We start from the raw sequence: 22,056 nt of genomic DNA, 5'->3' as shown, positions 1-22,056 counted from the left end.
CGGCTTACGTGCAATGGAATTGGGAACAACAAGAGCCCAAGACAAAAACATTCGAGAAGATCGCCGTAAATGCGCGATTACCACCTCTCTTGGATCACTCGACAGAAGCTGGCTGGGATTTCAGGCGGGGTTTGTGCGGAGAACGAAGAAGAAGAAGAAGAAGAAGCGAGGTGCGAAGAAGAGGGAACCGACAGTAGCCGCGGTAGAGATGAGAGGGCTTGTCATTTTGGTTTTTGCATCCTTGGTAGTGTGAGAGATGATATTTTGATTTAAATAATTAAAAGAGCTCGAGGGTTTTATAAATGGCGATATTCTTGTGTTTTTTTTTTAATTATAAAATTGAGGCGTTTGAGATTACATCAAAAATCCGATTCAAAATCATAATAAAGTTTAGTGAAAAAAAAATCAAACCATATCGAAACCAAAAACCAAACATTGTACCTTGTAATTCATAGAGACCTAAATGTCTCCTCTCATTATACATATGCTTAAAAACTTATATAAAAAAACATTTTTTTTAGGAAAAATATGTCGGAGATTACTAATAGTTCTACATTTTAAGTATGATTTGCCTATTTTTGTAAATTGGAGTAAAAAAGGTTTGATATTAAATAAAATTAAATGTGCTCCATGTTCAACAAAAGAAAACATATGCTCCATCTTCATCACCTTTTGCTGAATCACCAAGTTACAAATTTTAGGATGTATGCCGAGCTAAATATGGTACAATCACACCAGTCACAAGAAAGCTCTTACTAGCCATTTCGAATCACTCAATTGTTCATTGATATTTTCATGATTCTATGAGCAATAAGAATGGAGTTTGAACATAATGCAATTAAAGCTAGTTAGATCGATTATTTTCCTTTTCTAAGAAGAACTTAATGTAGTGTAATTTAAGAAAATTATAAGCTGATCGGGATTAAGAAGAATACAAAACCAAGCTAAATGAAAAAAAAAACTGAGTTATTTAATGCGAAAAAAAAAAAATCAAACCAATATTTTCCTCTCCCTCTTTAGCAGTGTATCTGACAAATTCTTAAAACAGATCTATTAAACCTCAATTTATAAGGATCTAACTCAGAATAACGAAACTAAGTCAAACCTCTTTTTTCTTTAAAAAAAAAAAAAAAGAAAAGAAAAAATAAGCCGAGAGCCATTCTTCCCTGCTTCCCGCTCTCTCTCTCTCTCTCTCTCTCTCTATGTAAGATTCCCTCCATTTTCCGATCGTTTCCAAAATCCGCAGAAAAAATTCGAAAGTCTCTTCTCCTGCAACTCCATCGCCGTCGAAGATGCTTTCGTCTCTCAACTGAGTTTCGCGATCTCCCCTTGATTTCAGTTCATGTCCTTTTCCGCAGCGCGATCGCCGGCCACGATGATTCTGAGTTTCGTCTCGCGTTCGCTCGTTGATGTTCAGAGCCGAAGAGCAGAAGATCGTGGAAAGAGAGGACGTCGACGACGAAGCAGAAGACCTGCTCGAAACGATCGACAAACAAACGTAAGTTACGGCAAAACAGAGTGTAGGCAACCGCTCTGTGTTCATCTGATCGCTTTCGTAATGAGTTTCGGTGCGTCCTTTGATTCTCAGATGATTATCGTGATTTTTTTATCCCTGTTCTGAAGTTAAAATTAAGATGCAAATGGTTCGATGAAGCTACGGCTGTGATTATCGTGATGTACATCTCGACCTTTCTCTCGAACTCGCCGTGATTTCCTGCGCGTGCAATAGTTTTTAGTTTTTAGTTTTTGTCTTCTCATCATGCAAGAGCAATTCCAGACTTCGTTATGTTACGTGACCTTGGAATTGCACCATTGGATGTCTTATTTTCCGTGTATTCGTGACATAGCTGGATTAATTAATTCATCAATAATCACTGTTGGAACGCTAGATTGTCTATAATGATCTAGGAAATGCTTTTGTCCTGACATTCTACATTCACCAGAAAACAAAGAGTTTAATGCGATGGTTAGGCTCGAGTCTTTGTTGGAGGATGATTCTGGTTCGCTGAAATCCAGCAAAGTGAAGAATAATGTGAAGAGAAAATCAAAGACTAAGATCGAACAGTATCTCGATCTTAATTGACGAGGAGTAATTTCCGCTACTACTTGAATACAATATGTCTAATTCACCTGTTTGACGTCTGTCTTCTAAATTATACAAGAGCGATTCGGCCTTTGTTATGTTATGTCACATGGTAATTGCACCATCGGAACATCTATTTTCCACTTATTTATGGCACGGATGGATTAATAACGAATCTCCTAAGCTGAATTTGTCAATAGTCACTATTGGAACACTTTGACATTCTACATTCACCGGAAAACATAAAGTTTAACACGATGGCGAGGTGTTCTCATTTTCTTTCTCTGAACTTCTTCCTTTGCTTTGTTTGCGGTTATTTCTCAAGGAATAAATGCTGGAGATGTGAAAAAGCTCCAGGATGCAGGAATCTAGACTTGCAATGGCTTGATGATGCATACAAAGAAGGCATATCTGATCTTTAGTCCTGGGATTCAAGTTGGGGAACGTATTCTTATTTGGCCAAGTGATTTGATTTTTTTTTTTTTTGGGGGGGGTAGCACTTAACTGGAATAAAAGGATTATCTGAGGCAAAAGTTGACAAGATATGCGTAGAAGCTGAAAAAATAGTGGCTAGAGCTTAAATTCTTCTTGACCTGAGATGGTGGCTCCAATCAATTTGAACTTCTGTAAGCATCTTCGGAATACCTCAATGAGTTATTAACCCTTGAAACAAAGCCTGCAAATTAGCATTTGTGTTGCTCGAAGTACTTTAATGTCTTTATTTCCAGAGAAAGTTGGCTGTTCGCATCACAACTGGAAGCCAAGCCCTTGAGGAGCTTTTAGCCGGTAATGAACTTTCTTTTGAAGACCGTGTGTCTTATTCTTCATGCATTTCAACAAAAACAAATTTCACTGGCTTGGCGATGTTAAACAGGTGGTATTGAAACTCTGGCAACTACGGAAGCATTTGGCAAATCTGGGTGAAGATCACATTCCCAAGACATTACCTTGGACGAACTTTTAGTTGCTTTTGTTAGTTGGCTTTCTCAGAAAATGCTGCTAATGTCACTTCAGGTCTGGGAAAACACAGCTTGCACATACCCTGTGTGTTACTACTCAGGTTGGGCTGAATTGCATATTAGGTTTCTGTCGTTAACTTCTGTTGCATTTTTCGTTCAGATAAACAATGCCATATGGTAACATAATGATTGAATTTCTACAAAGAATAAAGATGTGGGCAATCTTGGCATCAGAACATGCGTATTAGGTGATTCTGGAAGTATGGCAATCTCATTTTCTGTAATCTGCAGTCAGTGTACTGAAACGCATATACAGTGGCTCAAACCAAGCAGGAAAAGGCCAGAAGAGTTTGTACTGTGTCATAACCGAGTAAAAGCCTTAATTATTGTCAGACTCTGAGTTGGATTGATCATTAGTTGAATCTGATGCTTGAAGATACTCTACTTTATTTGCAAATCCTACAACAGTATATACCCCTTTTTTCAATCGTTCTATTAATGGCTTGTGCATTCCATGTTCGTAAAAATTTTCAGCTGCCAACTCACATGAGAGGAGGAAATGGCAAGGTCGCTTATATCGACATAGAAGGAACTTTGTGTCCTATGATAATCTGCCTGTATTTTTCTTGACCTCGACAGAGCTGCTTGTGTTTCATAAATGTTGTCTCTCCATGTAAGCGCATGTGCACTTTGTTAACTTAGTACACCTTCAGTTGCCCTGATTGAATCGTGCCAATTGCCGAGAGATTTGGCATGGATCCTGATGCAGTCCTAGATAATGTAAGCAATGCTTTCTATACCGGTGGCAACTCTTACTTTTCTGGCTAGTGTACTTGCTGTAATCTAGTTTTTCCATGAATTTGAAGATCACATATGCCCGTCCCTCTACTTGTGAGCATCAGGACAACTTGCTTCTTGATTTTGGCTGCCAAAATGTCTGAAGAACCATTCAAATTACTGGTGAGACACTGCTCAAGAATCAAACCCTACAGATTTTCTGAGGTGTGGATGGTTGACGTATGGTGAGTGCCTTTTTCAGATTGTGGATTCGGTGATCGCTCTCTTGCAAGTGGATTTTACTGGAAGAGAACTTGCAGAGCGCCACGTTGAAACCATCAAATCACGTGAGTTGTTATTCTGCAGCTTATCTGGTTTGACACTAACGAATTCCGGATTGCAGTGAAAATTGGCACAAATGCTCTCACTTTTAGTTAAGATAGCTGAGGAATCTAACGTGGCAGTGTACATGACCAATCAAGGCACTGCATCACATCTCATTTCTCCCACATAGTCCTGCATCCATTCAAAGTTCTTATCCAATTTATCCCTTTGATGGTTGCACACTGACAAATAGCATTTTGGGGACTGCACAAAGCTCATACGAATTCTTGTAAATCTCAAGAACCAGCTGTTTGGTGTAAACTGGTGATGCATACAGTAGCTGCAGTCCATGACAAGAAAAGTTTTTTTTTTTTATATGACTGTCTTTGATTTATTTGTTTCAGTCTTAGCTGATCCATGCGGAGGTGTGTCATCAGACCCAGTGAAACTTGCAGGCAGGCATGTTCTGGCTCGTACAGCCACAATTAGGTTGATGTTTAGGAAAGTCAGGGGAGCAAGCATGTCTGCAAGTTGTTTGATGCCCCCAACCTACCCAAAGCTGAAGCTATATCCTTTTTGCGCCAGATCTTCCTCTAGTTATATAATTTATTGAAACTTATCACATCATACTGCAGAGACTATATAAAATATCTAGAAGTCTATATCAAAATCTGTGAGAAAGTTGATACTGTGTCTACGTAGGGATTGGTGGAGACCTGATTTAAGCAAGATACTCACAGTATACTTGATGTTGCCGGGAGATCCATGAACACGTTGTATGTGAATTTTGTGCAGAGGAATTAAACAAAAAGAAGTGGATATCGAGAATTTTCCTCATCCAATTGCTTCAATATGAATTATTTGGAGGATGCCTTATGTCTATTAATATTATATCAAATCAAATTCTGAACAGCTATACTGGCGGAACCTAATAAGATAGCAATAGGACTGGTATATTATTATTGGCTGTACTGTTACATAGATGATGCACATCTATCAAGACCATCACTCAATTTTGTCAGAAAATTTAGCAAGAGCTGGTCTGTCAATACGATGAGATTGAGATATTCCACATATGTTGTACTTGACAGACACAAGGTTTTTAGATAACACCAGGAGGCATCGCTGACGCGAAGGACTACAGAAGTCTCTCCAACCAGGAAGGCCAGGCGAAGTGCTTGTTAATCTGCAATTTGATATTAGTTATCGTATTGACAGCTTCCTCTGTCTTCTTTTGCTTCCTAATATTCGATATGCAGGGTGACATCTGTCCATCATCACCTTCAGAGTCACTTCCAATCATGGATGTCCCCTACTTGTTCATTTCCTTTCTCTGCAGTTGACACTTTTGTCTCCCTTGTCATGGATGTCCCTAAGTTTCGTGTGCTTGACAACAAACCATCCATTAATGACATGAAATACTTTCTCTTACTGTGATGTTTACCTGAAAAGGTTTTTCAACTACAATGTCACCTTTGTGTATCAAATGCAAAATATATCGCTAGGTTGCGGCTGAAGTATCCTTTCTGCTGCTGCGATTTATCTTAAGCCAATCGAATTTAAATAAGACAACCTTATATGCTGTTAAGAACTTAGTCACACAGGCATGCTATTGAATGGTCATAGGACTCCATCAGGCTTGAGACGATATGTAACTGCTGCAATAATAAGAGTGTTGATCATCGTAGTGGCAGATAGGCTTTGTTCTCCATGATAGCCACCGCCAAATCATCTCTTTGACCCAACATTTGAGATTCATATGCAGGGTGGCAAGTTCATCTTCAGAATAGGAGACTAGGTTTGCAGTACTTATTAAGTTGGACTGATAACTGAGATTGAACTGGCCATTGCACATAGACTGCTTCTGAGGTCCTTGTTGGTGACCTGAGAGTTGCCTAAAAAATTATGTGCACATTCTTTAGGAATCATTGATTTCAGGAGTTCAAGGGGCAATATTTAGGACAAATGAGGAATGAGCTGGATCAGTCCGCAATTGGTTTAGTTTACAGATGTAAATGGGAGTTTGTCTAATTAAATCTATACAGCAGATGCCCAAAACTTTGAACCTTTGAAGAAAAAGACTGAAAAAGCAAGTTATCTTGACAGCTCGAAGAAGAGCATTTGACCTTAAATCGAATTATGAGGCTTGTCTGCTTTGTCAGTTTCGCAATATCCATGAAGGAGCTGTCTCCACCTGCAATATCCTCCAATTCACTGATGGTTCCTACTGGTCAAGCTGCATCTTCATCCTCAGAGCTAACCTTGAGCACGTCATTATCTTCCATGTCCGATCAGTCCGTAAAAGTTTCTTTTTCCTCCTCCCTCTCTAACCAATAAGGTTTAGGACCTTTTCCTTCCAAATAACCAGCGGAGATTTCTGAATCAGCTCCGCATCTTCATAAGTTCCTGTCAAGTCCCCCTCTCAGAGACGTAGAAAACGCCAATATGCTTCAACAGGAGTCTCGTCAGCTTCTCAGGCATCACGATTTCTCGTCAAAAGCACGTGAGCTGATCGGTTACCAACCTCTTTTCCCTTGTGAAGCCGAGTAGCTCACGCATCACTGCAATGGCCCTCTCATCGATGGCGATTTCGAGACCGTGGACCCTCTTGTTCTTGCTCCTATCTTGCACTCTCTTGATGGTGGTCATGAATCCGAGCTGCGACCAGTTACGTAAAGCCTCGCCAAAACTCGAGTTTCTTCTCAGGGTAGGCGAACGCACTAGTGAAGTGACAATGAATCCAAGCTCTCTTGCCGCACTCCATTCATTCAGGGAAGCTACGGTTTTAACAGAGAATTGAAGAGGGGTCATCTCAAGAGGCTAATGCCTTGCTACGGATTCAAGAAACAAGCCCAAGAAAAGCAAATAAATGCCTCTCACTCAGGACAGATTTCTAGTTGTTTTCACTTTTAAAGACTGATCTGATTGTTTTGCAAATTTTAGCCGAAATGATTTATTCTGTTTGAGAAAATTATGAGAGGCGTGTATGAAACTGAACCAAATCTTATAAATTCTTAAAAGTTTTCAATTAATTAAACCTCCTTCTCTTAAAAATAGAAAATAGAAAAGAAAATTAAACCAAGGGCTCTTTTTTCTTTCATTAAAAGAAAAATAAATAAATACCAAAATTCCAACCATTACTCCAATCGAATTAATTTAGTTAAATCAATCCCGCTTACTGCCTTTATATATAAATACACTCTTAACATCGTTTTGCAATTGCAATTTGGGTTGACAACTACAACATGGTGGTAGGGGTGAGCAGCGGTCTAAGATCGACCCTAGACCGACCCTCGGGACTGGCCCAACCTTGCCGATCATGGTCCGGTTCCCAAGGGGACTGGGGTTGGTCCTTGGTTCTCAAATTCCAGGACCAACATTTGTGCGGGTTGATCCTCGATCCTAAGAGTTTTGGGTCGGTCCAACCTGGTCCAACCCTGGACCAACCCTGTATATTATATTATTTATAATTCTTTTATATATTTAAACCTAAGTAAAATGTCTGTTATATTATATTATATTGAGATATTCTATCAATAGCACTAATAGTAATTTTAATTTAAAGCTTTTGTTGAGTATTAATTATGTGTCGTTTGTTTTGTTTTCAGGTGTTTAGAAGTTCAAGTGAATTAACAAGATGTGAAGTTATATATTCATGGTTTATATTAAGTATTTTGAACTTTTTATGGTTTAATTGTATTTTACTAATGAATTTCAGCTACACTTTGCTTTTCAATTTGTGTCAAATGATAGAAGTTTTTGAAGAGTAGAGTAGTACTGCAGTTGCTACGGTGATTTGCTAGTCAAGTGGTGTGAAGCTCATTTTTTGGTTGAGTGGACTCTACATGATCAAATGCAGGAAAACGCTTTTGCATATAGTGTTATGAATATTAAAGATAGATGATTAAAAGTGTGGCCTCCTAGAATTTCTTGTCAATCCTTAGAGGTGCTCTAATTCACGTCTTGCATTGAGATTTTTGGCCAAGCTATTGGTGGGTAATTATTTGATAGGAAAATTCTATTTTGGCCATGTGAATTATGGATTGGAATTCATTAAATTAGGTCACAAAGTTTTGTGAATTATAAATTCCAATTAAGTGTTTAAATAATTAAGAATTATGTGGATTATTAGGATGAGGATGGGCTGGACATTTAAAGCCCAAACCAGCCCATAGCCTCACCCCATTCTTGGCCGGCCCACGAAGCCCAAGGAGGAGAGCTGTCATTGGCCCATGGCTGGCCCAAGCCCATGAGGGGCTGTTGACGTGTAAAGGAGGGGAGGGATCCAGTTGCATGCCTCCCCCATTTGTCACAAGGTGATGGCCAAGTGTCCTCCATGCATGATCTAATGATGGCTAATGATGGAGGGGAAGAAAATTAGGGGAAATGATGGCCGGTTTAAGCGAGAAAGAGAGGGAGAGAGAAGGGTTTGTCTGAGAGAGAAAGAGAGGAGAGAAAGAGAAGAAAGAAAGGAAGAAATGAAGAAGAGAAGAGAGGAAGGAGGAGGACCATTTGTCGACCGTCCGCCATGCGTCCATCGTCCGTCGCCGTTGTGCTCGTTGCTTGCTCGGTTTAGAGGCAAGTGGGATCCTTGATCTACTCTTGCATGTTGTGCCTAGTGTATGTGATTCAATGGTAACAAATTTCGGATGTTTAGGATGTGAAAAATTGAAGTTTTAAGAGTGGTGTTCTAGAATAGTAAACTGTTCTTGAGAAAACAGCTCGACCTTGGATGTTCTAGTGGCTTGCATGTGATGTTCGAGTTGGATTTTGGCTTTGAATTCTGAATTAAAGTTGTTAAGGACTTCTTGGAGTATAACATACTCATATTGGGGATAAAACAAACAAGTATAAGTGGGTGAAACCTTTATTCTTTGGAAAGACTGAATCTGGAGATTTCGGTAACTACCCTTGATGAATGCATGAACTGTAAGGCAATCTTTTTGTTGAAATTTCTCTTTGATTTCTCAACAAAAGATGTAAAGGAAATCCTGAGGTTTAACATATAAAAAATTTAGAGAAAAAAAAAACAAGAATAGGTAGGTGAAATCTTAGTCTTTCGGAGATGGTTAGATCTGGAAATTTCGGTACTGGGAACAGAAGTTTCAACCGCCTATATTTCATTACCTAGGACGAATATGACTTTGATGTCTTCATGAAGTATTTACCTTATGGTCTTTGCTATCACATAGTTGAATTTAATAATTTTTTGAAGGTCATTTGGGTACTTAATCGAAAATGTTTCTAAAACTGTGTAATCTGATGTGTTCTGACTTGATAATGTTGTAATGCGTGGTCTATACCGTTTTGTAAGAGATTTTTTTGGAAAATTTTTCTGCATGAAATATCTTTTTTTTATGTCTTGACTACAACATATTCAAATTTTGTAATTTTGAAGTTCATTTGCCTATTTAACCAAAAATGTTTCAAAAACTGTGCAATTGGAACTGACAGAATTAGTAGTGCTGTGATGTGTGTTCTGTATTGAGCTATATGGGAATATTTTGGTGTAGTGTTCTTCATGAAGTATCTGCCCTTATGTCTTGACTATCACATGTTTGAATTTCATAATTTTTGAATGTCATTGGATATTTAATGAAAATGTTTTCTAAAACTGTGCAAGCTGGATTGTGCGAATTTCAAAAGCTGAAATTGACCTTGTTGCCATTACATCATATGCCATGTTGATATTGAGGCACAAATGTGGATATGAATTATGATAAATGAGGATACCGTTGGAGGTGTGAGCCGACGATGTCTCGGTAGTGTTGGGATGCCCGGAGGTGGGTCTTGGATGCACAGGTGCGTGTGTCGGATGTCCTCGGGAGTTTCGGGATGCCGGAGATGTGTGCCGGATGCCGGGAGGTGTGTGCCGAAGGTTCCTTGTGACGCTAGGTTGGGTGCAAGCAATAAAATGTGGGATGCAAATTATTGGTCCCGAGAAAGAAAAATTGTGGTGATCCAATTGAAAGATAAAAAGCGGAAATTGAATCATGCATGGTATGGTGATATGTATGCATGGCCGTATGATATAATATGATGAGTGCATGGTGGTATGTGCACATAAGGCATGGATATGCACGAATGCTTGATGACGAGTGCATGGTTGTATATGCACCTATGGCATGATGGTATATGCATGAATGATATGTAGTCTACTATGATGTTATAATTGTTATGTTTGATGCATTGAGTAGTTTATAGATCCTTTACTTGTTGAGTGGTTGTACTCACCCCTTTGGGGACCAACATTTCAGATTAGACAGATGCCTCTCGCTCCAATCACGCGGGGTACCTTTTACGGTCTTCCACCTGACGTGAAGGTCGATTGTATGGAGCTTGATAATGTCACCATCCCTGGTTTGACGTTCGTACGGGTTCGGGCTCTGGTTATGTATGATGTGGGCCTGGCTAGGGGCCCGGTTGTCCAAGAGCTCTTGTCTATCCATGTCCTCCGTGACGGAGTGATGCGGGGGATGTTGCCGCCACCACTGCCCGGTGCACCTAGATGGGTGTGATGGCCCGCGTGAGGAGAGGGAGCTAACCTTTTTTGGATATAGCCGACACTTGTAGATGGAGGGTTATACATGATCGATATAGGGGTCGAGATCTCTTTTGAGCTGTTGCCAAGTTTAGCTAAAAGTCTTGGCTTTTCTTTTTGGTTGTACTGACCCAAGATGTCCATCCTAAAGATGTAAATAAAAGTGGCTCGACTTATGTTTTCCTTCGATGTGTAGTAAGTGTGCATTGTACCATCATTAAGAGAGTAGAGGGATGGTGAGACTGGTCTTTAATTTCGCTATGAGCTGTGCTAAACTCTTATAAAAACAAATGTGTCTATGAACTATGGTGCTTTCGCTAAGAGATGTAACTGGTATTCATAAGGAGAAGCGATTGGTAGCTGTGGCGACCTTAGCTGTTCGAGGGTGCCACAACAAGAACTTTCCATCTTGTCCCATATCTCGATGAGCGGTTAGCAGGTACAAAATTTCTATTATTGTGTCATCTTAAATTTGCTAAATATGTATTGGTATTTATACTTTAGTTGCACAATGCCACATTGTCAATGGATGTGTAATTTGAATTTATAGGTTTGCTTTTTAGGGAGTATAAAAAATAAGACGAAAAAAATTATCAATCGGTCTCGGGTTGACCTTGGAACCGGACCGAACCCATTGGGTCGGTCCAGTCCTTGGTCCTAGGCTCAATAGGGTCGGTCCTCGGTCGTAAAAATTGAGGACCGACACCATGTCGAGTTGGTCTCGGGGTTAAGGGGTGGCCCGGACCAGCCGGACCATGCTCACCCCTACATGGTAGTGACCTAGGACGAGAAGTGGGCCAATGGACCTCGAGCGCGATCTTAACGGATCGATCTAACCATGTTTCCACCAGTTTGAGCAGCATTATTATTAGGTAGTAATAATAATAATAATAATAATAATAATAATAATAATAATAATAATAATAATAATAATAATAATAATAATAATAATAATAATAATAATAATAATAATAATAAACAGTGGGCCCAACCTTTCATAGTGGCCTCGCTTGGCCCACTAAGTAGCCTAACTAAGCCATAGGATGTCGTTTCCAGAGCGAAACGGGCCCAAAACAATGCTCCTCTTCTTCTGTTGCATTTTTGTCGAGACCTCACTCGACTCTTACTCTCTCCGAGCTGCTATGACAGCGAGTGATGCACTCGTCTACATGATCAGCGGCCGCCAACAAAGTGGAGATCCAGTGGCTGAGCAATGCCGAGCGCTCGGCTTACTTCGCGAGTAGGGAGGAAATGGGGGTGTTGCGGTTGGTCCTGCAGGGAGACGCTTGGTGGCGGGCCGTCAGCTTCATCAAGTCACTCATCTACAGCTCCTCGTCAGGGAACAAGAGCCACATTCGCTTTGGTGTGCCAAATGCTCACGCGTAAGACGTTTAAAGTTGGGCGCGGTGCATTTGTGAGCTTTTGATTTTGTTTCCTTCTCTAGCATGGAGTCTCGTTTTGTTTTTAAAACTTGTCAAATTGGACCAATTAAACACTTCAATTGATTGCACTTTTTAAAATATTTATGACGCAATTGCATTTTTGTAACAAATTTTAGGACATGATTATGCATTTTGAAAGTTTATGACTGATTATACTTTCATAATAAGTTTTAAGATTTAATTATACTTTTTGAAAGATTTAGAATTTATTTGCACTTTCATAATAAGTTTTAAGACTTTTAGTGTAATTATCCCCTTAATTTTTAATTTGTTCAGTATGGTTCTTGTGACATCCACGGTTTTAGCCCAAGTATCAATAATGAGAAATGGCTATGGGATCGATGCACCAATAGTGGGGACCGATTATGGATCGATCTGCCCGATCGGAAGGACAGGCGAGGATTGGCCAAGGTCCAATCTAAAGATCAACCATGGATTGGTAGTGAATTGATCATCGATCACACAAGTCAAATAGAGCTATCTAGCCACATATCAGTCGCTCGATCATAAAGGTTGGCCATGGGACGGTCATGCACCATAATGGATTGATGGATGATCATGGATAGATCTCGCGTGGTCATGCATCGGTCATGGGTGATTTTCACTTGATCATGTACCGGCGTAGGTGACTATGAATCAATCTCGTGATTTGTGTATTGGTCGTCAATCGATTGATCCCACGTAATTACATGACAACCGAGAGTCCATGCTCGACCATGGATCAATCATGAATTGACCATGGATTGTTTGTGATGGATCACCGAATTGGTCACAGATCGATTTCGGATCAATTCAACGATTCTACTGCCTGGCCATGAGCTTGACCATGCACCTAGTCAATTCTGGCCATGCGCTTACCAGTCTTGGCCGTGGACTTGGCCACACCAGTTAGGATCGACCACGTCCAGCCATGTTCGGTTGTGAGTTAGCCACAAACCTCAGTCTAAATAGTGTAGTTGATCATGGATGAACACGAGAAGCTCTCGTCCGATAATGTTGGTGTTGACATCGGCTTCCTCCTCAAGCTTGCATTATGTTCTTTGGATGTTAATTATTAAATGAAGAGGATGAATAACCCACTTAGGTGGCAAGAGGAGGATTTGGTCATGATTAATGCTACTTCAGTAGCAAGAAACTTATGACCAAAGCAATGATACCCAAATCTTAGGCATTTAATGAAGGCATGACTCACGAACTTAGGTGGCAAAGAGGAGATTTGGTAATGATTGCTAGAAGATTTGACTTGGAGAACAACAAAGGCTAAGTCATGATTATAGGGTGACTTAGTAGCTTAAGTTGACCAATAAGGAAAATAAACAAAGGTCTTTAATCATTTCCTTAGAGCTTTAGAGTGCCACACCATTAAACTGGCTATGTTGCTAAAAGAGAGCCTAGTTGGCCACTTGTTAAGGCCAATAAATGAGGAAAGGCGTATAAATAGGGCATCACCTCTCCATTCTCACCACCTTTGGCTCATCTCTCTCCCTTTTTTCCTCTTGCGCCCTCTCTCCTTCTCTTGGCCCTTACTTGTTGTTTGCCCTTGTCGCTCGGCTACTTCTTGACCAACCGCCGCTACTTCATCGACTGTAAGTAGAATCCCTAACCTTTAGCTGGGGTGATGTGTTGTGTTATTGAATTTGGATGTGTGCTCACCCACGATTAGTTGTGTGTATGATGATGAGTATTTTGTATGGTTTGTTCATGTCTTGTATTCATAAATATGATCAGGCCATGAGTCACAGACGAGTCTTGCTTGGCTTTGGGATAGGCATTGAGGTGTGATGGTTCGAGCCTCACTTAGCCTTGGATTGGCATTAAGGTTTGTTGATTTGAGCCTCACTCAGCTTCGGATCGGCGACCAGGTGTGTTGGTTCAAGCCGCGAGTCACGTGCCGCACTCGGCATATTAGTATAGTTATGATGTTATAGGTCATGACATACATACACTTACATGAGCATGCCCTCAGGCTTTGTTTGCATTGGCTAAGATGAAAGATAATGAATTGGCTTGTATGATGCATGACATGTGATCACCTAAATGAAAGATAAGACTAATTGCCATTTGAGATGGTGACAATGCCTCATTAATGAGAATGGGATGCCCCATGTCAACGGGATGCCTCGGGGAGAGTTTAGGGATGCTACCGAGAGTGGGCAATGCCTTGTAAGGGAAACGGGAGGGCCCCCAAGGAAGGGTTGTTAATTGGGATGTTGCTTGGTGATGATGCTTGGCCTCAGTTGAGCCAGAAAGAATTATTTGAGATAGTCAATGAACTTTTGGTACATGTTGCTATGCGTGGTTTGATATGCTTGTTAATAAGCTGAAGGTAGGACATGCATAGATGGTAAGCCGGAATTGATCACATGCATATAGTCGAGGTATAGCAATAGAATTGCTATTAATCTACCATCAATGCATTAGTGCGAATGATGTTTAGATGGTACATTTGATGATGAGTTGTCCTTTTATTGAGGATTAGCAATTTTACTTACTGAGTTCTCCACTCACTCCATTGTTTTTCGAACTTGTAGGCATGGATACTCCACCTCTTCCTCGTCATGATTTGCTTATCTCTATGGAAGTGTCCGTTGCTGACATTATCAACGTAGAGAACAATACTACCTATTGTAGATGTGTCTCTACTGTATGGGCTGAAGAGGGCCTAGATGATTGGGTCCCCTGTTGCTATGTGGATTGGTATGTATGGTTCGATGGTGACCTTGTGGGGCCTCTTAGAGGTTTTGACGGATGCAGGGGCCGACCGGTGGGTCCACGCTCGATGGGGTTGTAACCAACTTGTAGGGTACGTATGCGGTGAAGGGAATACCAATTTTGGAGCTGCAGCCTCTTTAGAGGAGCTCGGGATTATACATATAAAGAAAGGGCCCGTAGATTAGGGCTTGTAAATATACTAACGCAATATAGGAGAAATGTGCTTTGTGAAGTGTTCTCTTGGCTACTTATTTGTTGTGTTATCTGGGTGTTTATTATTGTACACGTTTCCGCATTCTCATAAAAAACAAGATAAATCAAAAAGACAATGGTCAACGATGCACCTAGGGCATCACATCCCCTTGGTTGTGGTCCCTGTGGATGTGACAGTTTTCGAACAATTCCTAAATGTTCAATCTAATCCCCAAACTTTCAATAAAAAGTCAATATTTTCATAATTATACTATTGCTTGGATATTAGAATATCTTTTTATTTCCGCCCATATCCTAAAATCAACAAAAACTATGGCTGTCTCTTGATTACCTTTTTCACTTTGTGATCTTTTTAAATCTTGCGATAATTCCATTTAAATATATTTTAGCTTTTGATCTCTATAATAGTCAAAGTAGAACCTTTTTTACAGTCATTTAGGGTGGATGTTCTTACTATTATAATTTCCTACACATATTTAACTATATTTAAATGAGAAAGCAAACAAACATAAAAAATTAAAAAAAAAAATTATCTATCTAAAAAATTAAGAATAATATTTAGACTAATATAAGTACGGGCATCTATAGATAAATTAATATAATTATTAAATATTCTTATGAAACATTTATTTTTGAAATAAAATGAATTTGAATATAATCTAACTCTAAATGAGGTTGTCTTTTTAATATCTTAGAATCATAAGTTAAAATATACTTAAAGAGAACTAGTTTTTTTGTTGATTTATGAAATGGAATGAAATAAAAATGTATTTTGTGAGTAATACTGTAATTATGAAAAAATATGAATAGTGGAAGGACTAATTTAACTTTGATATGGAAAATTGGGGACTAGATTGAACAAATTGAAAGCTCAGGAACTAAATTGAACATATATGAATAGTTCATGAACCGCATAGAATGAATTAAAAGTCCAATGACGGCATTATATATTGAGCCAAAATTTATGAATTATTTGTGTCAGTTTCCCTACTTTTTGCCCTCATAATCTCTCAAGATTCTCCTTTAGGGTTGCTAAAAAAGGATTTTGCTTGCTAACACAACCAATCATCTCATAGAATTCCATGTCCATAACCAGGCAGCTTCGCAAGTGTACGTGGCAAAACACCACATGAAGTCAACATTAAAATCTTAGGGTTTTTGGCTTTCCTCTAGAATGCTCTCCCCATTCTTTCGTGATCATCACTTTCTACTTGAGTGCATAAATAAGCTTGGGTTTTTTCTAATCTAAATAATACAAATTCGGGCCATGATAACATTTTGATGAAGAACGCGTCTGGGTGTGCTTGGATTGATCAGATCAATCCCTTACGGGATGTCCTCAATACATAAATGTAGCATACTTCATTGCGGCATGGCCTGAAGGTTTTCAGTGTAAGAAGGATCATGGGTGATCCAAGAAGGCCGAGTGAGTCTCCTACTTGTGTACTCTTTAATATTCTTAGGGCGGCCAATATGGGGAGATGTACATTATTTTGGAGAATTCTTGTAATTAATGCAAGTAATTGGTGGATGGGAAGATGTATATATGGTTATGATTAGGGGAATACTTGTATATATGGGTCCCTTCCCTCATTTATATCATCTTACGAGTAATTGAAAATTTAGAGCTTTTTGGAGCTTCTCTCCAAGAGCTTCTTTCTCTAGAATTCTTGTGAGTATGGTGAGAAAGATTAACTTGGAAAAAAATCCTAAGAACATATTTCAAATTTTGCAAGTAATGATTGATCTTGAAAATTTAGATCAATGTGAAACTTTGCATGTAATGATTGATCGACCTAAATTTCCTAACGTAGATAAAGAACTCAGTGAATTGCAGACACGGTTTTAGCTAGTGAAAAGAGAGAAATTTGTCTGAAACATGTTTTCAAATTTTTCTTTAGAAAAAAAGTTAAATTATAAGAATGAGCTCAAATGGGCCCCAAATTAAGATTCATTTTATTTTGTAGAAAATGACAGTTTTGGAAAATATTTACCTAAAATTAATTTTTATTCTCATAAGAAAATAGATGAACAAAAGTATCTTTATCAGTCATGAAATATTAGACATAAATTATTATTGATAATGGAAAACATTTTTTTCTCCAAATCAGTTATTTTTCGTAAAACAAAAGAAGCTTAAATGGGGGAAGGTATAAGATGGCATGTTTGTAATGAATGGGAGGTGTTGTCTTGATTTAGAACCGTTTCATTGATAGAAGAAAGATGTCAGTTGAATATTTTAAAATAGCTTGGAAACCTAATCGAGTCAACTAATAGTTTTGGGGTAACATTGCTTATTAAACAAAATCAATTACCAAATTGAACCAAATTGAAATTTCAAAGATGACATAGGCACATTGAACGGTGGAAAAAAAGTTCAAGAACTAGTAATCACTATCATTACCCTGCCAAAGATAGATAGCATATATTATAATTATATCATGGGTCTCCAGCTTTTCCATTAAAGCCTGTTCATTCAAAAGAAACCTCAACACTAGCCACTGCCAATGAAATTTGGCATGCAGGTATTGAAGACATGCACAAAAATTTGGTTTGGTTTTCAGCATGGCGATCTTTAGATTCCCCGTGTTCAGTAATCCAACTCCTATCGTCCTTTGTAAAGAGAGTAGACATTCTACAGTCAATAATCGCATCAAAAAAGAGCCAACAATTGAAGGTCTTTGATTTCAAATGCAAGGCGGTAGACACTACTCCAACATTAATACAAATACAGAATTTACTTTTAAACAAACATCCTGGAATGAAAGGTGTTTTTGGCCTCAGTATAAGGAATGCCATTAGAGAGAAAGCAGGTAGAAAGACCAGGGAGTGTCTGTTGCAACCTTGGAAGAACTACGATAGATGGTCTTTAACAAGTTCAACAACCCATTCATCAGAAACTGTTTCAAACCAGCAGATGGAACCGATGCACAATAACTTTGTTTGGACTCTTCATTTTAAAAATTTCAAAGAGATCGGATATTACTGTTCAAATTTTGTTGTCACGCTCCTCACTAGTTGAACCAACTACATGCCTTCCTTCAGTATGGAGACAACAACCATTTGCTCTGGGCTAGTACCGCCTTGAATGTCTTCTCCAACCGTAAGAGCTGCCACAACGGCAGTGACTTTGGTGGCTCTGCCAACTGAAGTAGGAGCACTAGTACTTGAATAATGAGTTTCGGCAGGGAATTGATGTTGATTTAGTGATGACTTCCTAGCATCAAAAGCTCCAGAAAGAGTAGAAGGCACTTCTGTGCAAAACCTACCTCAAGTACTCGCCTCTAAAGCTCACCAAGAGCTTTTATAAAGAGGCATCGTTATGTTATACTGATGCGCAAAATTTGCCTCGCAATCGTCCATGAGCTTGGAGAAGAGGGAGAGTTGTTTTCAAACCACCTTCCGTAAAATCAGGTATTTTGACTAGAGTTGGTCCAAGTATTTTCGGCTCTGAAGCCTAATTGTTTCCCTGGGTATTTTGTTGATAGCTTGTTTTGAGCTATGGACACTCATTTCAATTTGATTATGGAGTAACAAATCAGTAAAAATGACAAAAGATCTGCAATAAGAAAATTAAAACTAGCAACATAAGATATTAGCTATTGTATCAAGCCTCACTAGGCCGACACATTGGACACTCATTGAATAAGCGGACCTCTCTTCCGGTGATTTAGGGAAATGAAGAATCCCTATTGTTTTTCCATCCCAGCAGACAAGGGGATTTATCTTCTGGAAGGAGTAACCCTAAATTCAGCGGTCTAGGTTGTCCTTTGTCCTTTTGATGACCCAAAAACTAGAACTTTTCCAATGGTTATCTCTGTTTTCCCTTAATTGTTAAAGTGATAGGTGGAGTAATTACTATCTTCTTTACAGGATAGCCTCGTTTTGCTTTCTAAATCCTCATCGTTATCACTATCACCACTTGGATCTCTTGCAGCTAGGATGGACTCCGTAGCATCTTTCGAAGCTTTTCTTTTCCCAAACTGCAAGTTGGCATACAATTTCCTTTCCACGGGGTCATTTGAAGGTCCGGGTCTCATTTGACGTGAAAACTCACCAAGACTAAGTCTATAGAAAGATTTGAATTCAATTTAACAATACTACATCTAGGAAAATATTACATGGTAAGATTAAGAAGATAGCCTTTACTGACCTAGATGGTCTTGGATTCTGCCTCTGTTTGCTTGTCCTCATCAACTTCAATCATATTATTGACCTATCGTTCAGCCTAACAATAAGCATGTTTCCATCAATGGAAGAAGCTTGAAATCTGTCATGCCCTCAACTGTACATGTATGGAGGCAATGACATGCTCGTCCTTCCACCCAAAGACGTAACCTCATGCATAACCATCATCAACCTATTATCGAAATATATACATCCATATATATTTGATTGAAGAGTCATTTGGTTACAATATCAACGTTTCTATAATCCATCAAAAGATACATTTGTCCCCATCTAACAATTAAACTCAAGCTCATCTTAGATATAAACAACTCATATCCAAAAATCCCACCTTCAAAATATCCTCATAATAATGTATACTCTTGCTCTACTTGCGGCTCATTGAAGAACCTAGTAAGACGAAGGGAATGAGCAACTAAAAATGTTATTTCTTAACTCATAATATAATTAAACCATATCACTTTCAAAATATGAGTTTACAAACTCAAAGAAAAGATAATACCACTTACTTGGAGAAGCTTAAAACCATTTTATGAAGATTACTCGAGCTAACACATGTATTTCTATCAATTAATCGAAAAAATAATACTAAAATCCGAGTAATACACTACTCTGACAAACGACTTGAATAAATTACACTTATTCACCAATAGAAAGACTGTTACATGCTCACGAAAAAATGTGTTTATAGCGAACATTTATCATTGTTATGATGTTACGCGTAACTTACACGTGAAACATTCATAAATTCGTTCCGATCAAACTATATTTTGGAATTAATTTTTGTCAAAACCTACGGCTCCGCCTTGAACTATCATTTTCATATAAATCCACAGCTCTATGACTCTTCCATTGAACACTGCCGTTCAAAATCGACAGAATTTTGAATTTACAACCTTACTTTGAAAATTACTCCTATTAGACGAGTAATAGGTTTGGATACTTACCAAGTGTTGCAATCCGGAGTTGATACGGCTTGTCAGCACGTTCGAAACGGCTACCCGCAAATTTTTTGTCGATCCTCTCTTTTTCCTTTTCCCTTCTTCACGGACAAGCTCCCTTCATTTCCTGGTTTGGTGACTTTTGTCCGCTGGGTTCATTGATTTCAACAAAAATGGGTCGGGGTCGGGCTTTAGCAAACATGGGCTGTAAAGGTGGTTATTAGAACATGGGCTTGGGCTGGCTCGTTATTACAAAATTGAATGGCAAGCATGAGCTTTAGAATGAGTTCAAAGTGAAACGAGACAACCGACAATTATAATATAACCAGCGTCATAAAAAATCTATCCTCTAATTTCCTAAAACTAGGTTCCAAAAACTAGCTGGACAATCCGTGTATTTTCTAGATGCAAAGACGTCTCATCAACACATCCCAATATTATACACCCCAGTTGCATATTTGGATGTTTTAGGTTTAGGCTAAATTCCAATTTTTGTGTGAGGGGGAGTGTTAAAATATTTGAAAAGAGCTCTAGAGACAACCAACAATCATAATAGAACCAGCATCATCAGAATCTATCCTTTAATTTCCTAAAACTAGGTTCCAAAAACTAGCTGCACATTACCATATATTTTTGAGATGCAAAGACGTCTCACCAATGCATCCCAATATTATACAGTCCAATTGAATATTTGGATGTTTTAGGTTTAGGCTAAAGTCCAATTTATACATGAGGGAGAGTGTTAGAATATTTGAAAAGAAATCTCTTTATAAAGCTAAAGATAGGGAATGAGCCAATGTTTGCGTTATGCAATGGGAGATTGATAGGCCTTGAGGAGTTGCAGCTAAAGTTCATTAGGAAGTGAATTTTTTTCCGTATTTGTGTGGTTGAAAACAACGGTAGACGTTTTTTGCTCTCTTGCTCTCTCATTTTTGAGTCCCTGATATGTACATAACAGGTCAAAGTAAACACGCTAGTTTCTTGTACGCATTAGTTTGTGTTATATAGGTGCACATCTACGACATTCTTTCGTAAATGTCTCTTAAGCGTATGATGAAATTGAACCGATGCAAAACCTATAATGCCTTCATCAAGAAGGATAAAAAATTAGCACCTTCCCTGAAGCTTTGTCTATTAAACTGCGATTTCTGTTGTACTACATTATTTCACCAGGGAAATGATATTTTCGCTTCTGAGCACAATTCACAATTCACAATTCGAACCCTGATCGTTGCAACTTGTTGGGATTAAAGGATTCCCTAAAACCGATCTGATACTCAATCAAATCCCTAAAACGAATGTGAATGCGGAAGGCGAGCCTAGGAAACACATGTATCACCGATCAAAAAGTACATTACGAAGTCGAACGTACCTTGTCTTTCACAGATTAAACACTAATGTTGAAGTTCGAGGAAGAATCACAATCCTATTCTACCAAGGAATGTACTGTTCTTTCCAGGAGGAGAAAATTCTGTTGAGAGCATACTGTTCTTTCGTTTTTTGGGGAAGGGAGTGTTTTCTGAAAACGTTCATAAAGGTACGTTTTTTTTTCCTATCTCTTATAACGTCTCATTCAAAAAACGTAACCCCTCAATGTAAAAACGCCTCTTCCAAAAGACGTAACCCCTCATGTACCCTTTCACATCTCAACCCTTCCTCCGTGGGCCCTTAACCTGCGGGCCGGGTTTTTAGGCCCAACATGGGCGGGTGGGCCTACTTAGGCCCAGCAACACATAGAAAAACCCATCACAACCTTTCTCTAATCCGGAATGCCCAATCATGGCACCAACTTGGCTGATGTCGAGAAGTTTTTTTTTTTTTTTTTTTTTTTTTTGTGGTGAAAGGTAAGTACCGATGTCGAGAAGTTGGTGCCATC

The 22,056-nt window shown here is 38.9% G+C and overlaps 1 pseudogene; it reads left to right on the top strand.

The window, feature by feature from the left end:
* The first annotated feature begins 1,232 nt into the window (after positions 1 to 1,232).
* Positions 1,233 to 4,740, top strand: LOC108953941 (annotated as a pseudogene).
* Positions 4,741 to 22,056: the final 17,316 nt, after the last annotated feature.

Source organism: Eucalyptus grandis, chromosome 2 (assembly GCF_016545825.1).
Source record: "Eucalyptus grandis isolate ANBG69807.140 chromosome 2, ASM1654582v1, whole genome shotgun sequence".
NCBI lineage: Eukaryota > Viridiplantae > Streptophyta > Magnoliopsida > Myrtales > Myrtaceae > Eucalyptus > Eucalyptus grandis.
This window is presented reverse-complemented; position numbering and strand designations above follow the sequence as displayed.